Here is an 8,495-nt window from a genome sequence, read left to right as displayed (position 1 = left end):
AAACAATGGTTGGATTTCAAAACCTATAAGCATTTTTCGCGGGATTAGGCAAGGGTACCCATGCAGTGCGATAATTTTTGTAATTGCTGTTGAAATTTTAGCATGTAGGATCAGACAAGATCATGACCTTAAAGGCTTTGAAATTAAACTTGATGGCAAAACTCACACATTAAAAAATAGTCGACTAGCAGATGATACCACTCTTTTTCTTAGAACAAAACAAGATATTTCAAAAGCACTTAATATGATTGAAACATTTGGAACATTGTCAGGTTTGAAATTAAACAGAGCTAAAACTGAGGGAGTTTGGCTTGGGAAGAAAAAAAACTGCAAAGATAAACATGAAAATATTAACTGGACAAATGTACCTGTAAAGAGCCTAGGTATATATTTTGGTAATAATAATAAAAAGAGGGTCAAAGATTAAATGTTGAAAAACTTTTAGAATAATCAGCAAAAATTATTCTTAATTGGAAAAAGAGAAATTTAACCATGATAGGGAGGATCACAGTTACTAAATCATTAATTATTTCTAATATTACATTTTTAGCATCTGTCTCAACCATAGATAAAGAGTATTTAAATCAGTTTAAAAAAAATAATATATGAATTTTTATGGAATAACAAAACAGAAAAAGTTAAACGCTCTATACTAAGTTACGACAAATTAAATGGTGGATTAAAAATGATTAATTTAGAGAAATTCATAGAAACAATAAAAATAGGTTGAATTAAAAGATTAAATGTAGAGCAATTCATAAACTGGACGGTAATACCAAAATTTTATTTAAACAAATTTGGAAACAATCTTCTTATATTGCAAATGAATCTGGATAGTATAAATTCAATACCAGATATAAAAAAAAACTACCAGAGTTTTATCTTGATATAATCAAAGTTTGGATTAAGAACAAAAATAATGATGATAATAATAATAAATACCCCAAAAACTACAGACTAATCCGCCAACAAGTCATTTGGGGAAATCAGTGGATAAAATTTCAAGAAAAAACATTATTATTCCAAAACTGGATAGATAGCAACATAATATACATAAATGATATCATAGATGAATCTGGAAATATAACAGAAAGAATTATTAGACAAAAGTTTAATAAAAAGACAAACTGGATTACTGAATTTTTAAAATAAAAAAAAGCTATACCAAAAGAATGGGTTAAAATATTAGCTGAAAAATGTTCAAGAACAACTAATGTACTAACAGATAATTTTGTGTATATTTGTGACAAATGTAACTTTAAACAAAATATCAATAATTTAGAAACAAGTGAAATATACAAAATATTGTTAGAACAAGATAAAGAAATTCCAATTGGCTTTTACAAATGGAAGAGACTACTACATTTTGAGAATATAGAAAATAAAGCTCAAAACACACTAAAATTTGTTCATAATTATTTGAAAGAAAATAAATTAAAAATGTTCAGATGGAAACTTTTACATTTTATTCTTCCAAACAAAGTTTTATTAAAACAATGGAAAATGTGCCAAAACTCAGACTGTAATCACTGTAATATTACAGAAGATTACGAACACTTTTTTATTACATGCCACTTTCTTGATAAATTTGGAAAAGACATATTTAATCTGTTTGAAAAAGTTAAACTTGGAAAATACATTTTAACATTAAAAAAAAAATGATTTTGGGTTACAAAATAAATGATATAGAATATTATGATATTAATTTTTTTCTTACAGTTATTATATTTTCAATTCACAAAATACACTATTTGTCAGAGTTTAGAACAATAATATACATGTATTTTCTGTTTTTAAAACTGAGTTTAGAAATAGGCTCGTTCTACAAAACATTTTTTTTAACCATGAAAGAAAAGGAATATTAGGAAACATATTTAAGTGTATTTGAATTGTTTGAACTGATAACATGGTTAGTAATGTTATCATTGTGTATTAATTAATTATTTATCTAATTTTGTATTTATTTATGATGCTTGATAGACATTAATTACAATATTTGTATTATAATCTGGTACGAGCAATTATACAGTACAAAAAAAAAAAACCAGCATAGTCGTTCTTTGATTACCGTACGACTATTATTCTTTCAAATTATAGCTGTCTTACCTGAATAATGATGTAAATAAAAGATATTGATTGAAAAAAAAAGTTATCCAGAAACACATGGAAACTGATAGAAGTCATCCCAAACTCGGAGGAACTATGTAATTCCGAAAATAACGCCAGAATTAGAATAGCATTATTTATCTATTGATGTAATATTTACAATATGTTGTAAACGACTAACAATATATGCAGTTTATCTACCTGAAGAATCCCTGAACTTCTGGTACTAATGAAACAGGGACCTTCACTGAAATAGCTGTGTCAATGGAGTAATTGTTAACAGCGAGCAATACTGTTGTTGAATAAAAAAAAAGAATTACGAATTTTGAATTTTGATATACAATGAGACAATAGACTATTAAGAACAAACTTACAATAGCAGGAGGAATCGGTTCGACTCATCATATCACGCAGAACAATTAAATCAATTAACAATGAAAAAAGACACACAGAACCAATTCTTTAATACTCAATTCGCAGATCTAGTTCAAAGCCAATTTTAACAAAGAAAGAAACCATGTCCTTATGACTCAAATAAAAATCAGACTAATAAATAACAGATTGAAATACAAAAACACAAGAATCGACAGGATGTATGATAGTATGATTATTTACGACCTCTGTCAAAAAATTTTCAATAAAAGTACAGCCAAACTTTCACCATTTTTTTTTGACTCTATAAGATAATTCAGAAAAAAGTAATTTGAAGTAACGAAATCCTCAATCTAATGATTTTCCAAATATACATTGATGACGTTATTTGAAATCTTAAATTTGCCGTCAGACATGAGCAGAGCGAACAAGTTTTGAATTATACACAGGTTTAATAATGATTATGATTTAACAAATATTTCGTTCTAGTAATAAAAAAAAAACACCTGCTTAGCCGTAAATTTAGGTTGACCGATAGATATTTGATAATTATCATTGAACTAGAAACTTCACAGTCAATATTTCACAACTCTTGAAAATTTTGCATTTGATTATCTGTCAAGAAGATGGTTCAATGCCATTTAATGTACAAATCTTTGGATATTAGATATATATTTTGTTAATAAAAGGTAAAATATTTACTGCCTAAAAAGATTTTTCTGCATGGCACATATGCTTGTTTTTAATAAAACGTAGAGTCAAGCGTTTGTCTGAAATAAAAAAAGTGTCTTATGTACGAAAATGGAGCAGGATTTGCTAACCCGTCTGGAGCACTTAAGATCGACAACAGATTTTAATTGGGTTTCTGTTGCTTAGTCTTTATTTTTCTATGCTATGTGTACAATTTCTTGTCTTTTTCATTTTTATCCAGGGCGTTGTCAGATTATTAAAGATTTACGAGTTTGGATGACCTTCTAGCATATTTCGCCCCTCTTTCAAGTGTTGTTACCATTTTACAAAGATAAAGAAATTTTCAATTTCCTGATTCCGTATTTCCTTAAAACGTACAAACAAACTGAAAATTGTCACACTGTCACTGGTTCAACCGCGTGTGTATAGGCTGTTTTATCATGATTAAAACTAATTTGATTAATTTAACGATTAAAAAAAGACTCTGATTCCGTGAATTATGGAAGATTGGAACATTCAACAATAATCAGTCAAACAAAAAGGGGCGAAAATGTTTCAGCTTCGAAAACAACAGGTGCCACATGTGGAGCAGGATCTGCTTACCCTCCCGGAGCACCTGCGATCATCCCCAGTTTCAGGTGGGGTTCGTGTTTTTTAATCTATAGTTTTCTATGTTGTGTCTTCGTTTGTTACTATTATTCATCTGTTTGTATTTTTAATTTTAGCCATGGCGTTGTCACTTTATTTTCTTTCTATGAGTTTGATTCTCCCTCTGGTATCTTTCGTCCCTTTTTTCCAACAGTACACTACACAGACAACTCAAGACTGACAAACACGAAAATCCTAACATTGGAAGAAACGCAGGTTTTAAGCAAAGGGAATCATTTAAAGAGCATCATAATCTGATCATCACAGGTTAAACATAATAACACTTGGTTGCAGATATATCACGATGATCAACAAAATCATGATGGCGATCGTACAATTGTTGTAAGGATAACTATTAAAAATACGGTTGAAACCCTTGAATCAGTAAAGTCTAAGTAAGTATTTTCTCTTTATTAAAAAAATCTTGAAAGTAAACGTTATTTCGAATTGACATGTCCTAAAAATCTAAAAGATATAGGAGCCCTAAAAATGTGCTGCTTGAATGGCGCTACACAGAGATGAGACATTTACAAAGGGAAGTTAGTAATCTATTTTGTTGATTAGTTGAGATCGTTTCAATCAACTATACCCGAATAGTATAACGTATATTATATGTTATCAAAATAACTGACAGATCACAGATGTACTTTTGCTTTTACTATAAACATTTGATTGAAAGTCTCACACATGTTAACATTAAAGAATAAAACATTAAACATAAATAAAATATAGAAAGATGATAATTTTATGCAAGTAACAACTCAGATGGCCACAATTTCTACACCTTACGTTGTACATAGTTTTTGCCTTATATGCCACTTTTTGTAGCCTTGCTTTTAACTTATCAAATTATACGCCTGGTACCTTTTATATCTCTTTTCACAACTTGATCGATGCCACTGCTGATAGACCTTTCGTCTTCGAGGGTATCATCAGCCCAGTAGTCAGCATTTGACATGAATATCAATTTCATTGTCATTTTTATAATTTAACTGTTTGCAAAACTAGGATTTATACGAAATACTAAGGATGTTTTCATCCAGGCAAAGATTACCTTAGCTGTATTTGTTAAACATTTTTGGAATGTTTGGTTCTCTTCCCCCTTTGACTTTTTACTTATTTGGCTTTCTAACTATTTTGATCTGAGCGTCACTTATGAGTCTCATGAAGACGAAACGCACCTCTGGCGTATCAAAATATAAACCTGGTATCTTTGATAACTATTTTAAATTAGAAAGAACAGTATTACTGGTTTGTTCCAGACACGTTGTCACCCAACATGTGTTCACGTATTACTGACATCAAACCTGTTATTCATGTAAGCCCGTCTTTAAAGTTCATTATGTGATCTTTTCAAAACACATGATTCTCAAGTGCTAAGCCACAAAAATAAAACTCACACGATTGTTAAAACGACTGATAAAACCAGTTTGGCATATTTCAGATAATAGGATTGGGCAACATATATCTTTTTTTCAAATCTGATATTTAATAACAAACTTTTCAATGACGTATTCTCGTTTCGCTGAATTGTTTACAAACACTCATCTTACGCGTAGATTTCTTCAAGTCGATACTCAAATAACTTAAACGAAATTGAAACTTGTTTACACATACATCTTAATCAACTTTTTTTAAAGATTTAATGTATCAAAACCACACAACTATTACAACTGATAGTTTATATCAAACCAATCATAATTTTGCTGAGAGTTGTATAATTTTACAACCCTATGAAATTACTAAAAGAAGCATTCAATTCAACCTATGATATAACTAAAAAATTATTTATCAAAATATTTAGATATGGAAAGCGGCATTAGTTGCTGTTCATATTTGTTCAATCATACCACACTCGTCAACTTTGTCTATATGTTAACATTTGATGCAATTTTCCACAAATTGTACTTTTTAATGTGGTTTTATTTAATAATTACATGCCTTACTTCATGTCTCTATGCATGTATTGTCTTTATTCGTGTTTTTAAATCGTTCCGTAACGGTATATTTTAGTTTTATGTTTTTGAATTTAGGCGAACAATTAAATTTACGAATTTTGATATACAATGAGACAATAGACTCATAAGAAAACACTTACAATAGCAGGAGGAATCGGTTCGACTCATCATATCACGAAGAACAATTAAATTAATTAACAATGAAAAAAGACGCAAAGAACCAATTCTTTAATACTTCCATTCGCAGATCTAGTTCAAAGCCAATTTTAACAAAGAAAGAAACCATGTCCTTATGACTTAAAAAATAAGACTAATAAATGACCGATTGAAATACAAAAACACAAGAATCGACAGGATGTATGCTCGTTATAACTCGTCCGCAACTATATATCAATACATATTATTATTTTTAAGTTTTATTCAAAAACAAATTAAACCCATGCATTATTTGTACCAATAATGACAAATCTTATCACGATGTTAAGTTGGTTTAAAGTATCAAAACATATGCATTGGTCGTATGATTATTTACGACCTCTGTCAAAAAACTTTCGTAAGCATTTGTTAACATTTGGACATATTTTTTTAATCTACAAAATAATTCAGAAAAAGTAACTTGAAGTAATGAAATCCTCAATCTAATGATTTTCCAGATATACGATTGATGACGTTATTTTAAATCTTAAATTTGCCGTCAGACATGAGTAGAGCGAACAAGCTTTGAAATATACACACCAAAAGATCATTCCAATCCAATTTGACAATAAAAATTTGACAAAGGGAAGGGATAGTCATCTCTCCTCTGATAATTTGTTTTACGATTCCTGTTTGAAATATATAATTTGTGAAAAGGGCATATGTAAATCAAGTAAAGGGCATTTATTTCTGGATATTATATTAGATTTGTTTTTGGTAAGACGTTTAAAAAAATATAGACCATCAACTCATTTAAGATTATGTTTTCCTGTGTGAAACTGAACGAACGAAAGGAAGAAGAGGGTGCTAATTTCTGATAAATTTATATTTTAGTAAGGATTTTGAAAAAAGTTCAAGGGCGACCTCATTTATCTTGTCAATTTACAATCTTTGTGGATAGTTTCTGTTCCTGTACTCTTTTTTCACGTTGAAAACAGAAATAGAGGGATAACACATATAAAGACCAAAACAGAGAGGGACATATCAATGGAAAGCTCATGGTTCAATACTGCAAATAACTGTTTAATTATACCAACTACTGCATTTGATCAATTTTCTTTAAAACAAACAACCAAAAATTTCCTATAGTTTTCTAAATAATGATTATGATTTAACAAATATTTGGTTCTAGTAATAAACAAAACCTGCTTAACCGTGGATTTAGGTTGACCGATAGATATTTGATAATTATCATTGAACTAGAAACTTCACAGTCACTATTTCACAACTCTTGAAAATTTTGCATTTGATTATCTGTGAAGAAGATGGTTCAATACCATTTTATTCACAAATCTTTGGATATTAGATATATGTCGCTAATTTTGTGAATAAAAGGTAAAATATTTAATGCCTCAAAATGATTTTTCTGCATGGAACATATGCTTGTTTTTATCGGAAGATTTAATAATACGTAGGAGTTCTTTTCTTTCTCTACATCCCGTTAATGAAAAGCTTCAAACAATAATCACGGAATTCAGCTTCGATCCTGTATTCTATATTCATCATGATAATTAAAAGTACGTAAATATCAACCTAACAAATGATACCTGATTTCCTGTCATCTAAAACTGCAAACATAAAACTGACGCATATACTAGTTTAATCAAAATTTTCAAAGTTGAAGAAATGATAATTATAAACATTCATCTTTGAAAAATGTGGAAGTCATCGGACTCCAGGGATTGGAGTAAACTTATTTCTCTCTGCTGAGAGATTGAAGATACCAAAGGAATAGTCAAAGTCAAACTCATAGTTCGAAGACATACTGAACTCGACATGATCCAAAACGAAAAACAACGAATTACTTTACCGTCTTCAAATTAAAACACAAGATATTAAACTGGTCTTAGACTTTTGGAAATGTTATTATATCCTGCTCGAAAGTTGCTACCCATCGTATCGGTCGTGTAATGACTCATTTGAAACGTTTGGTTTGCCTAACTTTTATAATTATTTTCTTTTCCTATCCCATTCTTAACGATAGGAATGTGGAAGATGAGTGTACATGTAGTAAAATACTTTGCTTGGAGGTTAATAGTGTTTTGCTTCCCTGTTTTGTACATGCTTATGGACTTCACTATATTTGAATCTTATGTTTCACTCCTATAACAAAACCGTATAAATCCATCATCAATGGTAACTAGTCTTTTGAAATATGGTCAATTGTATATCAAATTTAGAATGAAACTGCTGGAAGTCTCTCGATCATTTTTTATTTTTAATTTTCTTTTTGAGTGAGCAAATTCAACTAACAAGATTGGCTTACCCGAGTGGATTTCCTTTCGAAGAAATACATTTTCCCCTAATTTCCTAATTAATTGGCGTCATAATTTCTGTTTGCAAGTCATAAGCTATCTTGCTGGTTGGTATCCGGTGCATTTTTCGATTGTGTGATTACTTCTAATAGTTATCAAAGGTACCAGGATTCTAATATAGACAAAATGAAGTGTTTTAAACACGTAAACCGTTGACCTGCACCTCATTTTGTGCCTTGACAAGCCTGTTTTCTCATTCATTTATTTGATA

This window comes from Mytilus galloprovincialis, chromosome 1, assembly GCF_965363235.1.
Source record: "Mytilus galloprovincialis chromosome 1, xbMytGall1.hap1.1, whole genome shotgun sequence".
Classification (NCBI taxonomy): Eukaryota; Metazoa; Mollusca; class Bivalvia; order Mytilida; family Mytilidae; genus Mytilus; species Mytilus galloprovincialis.
Note: the sequence above shows the minus strand (reverse complement) of the source record.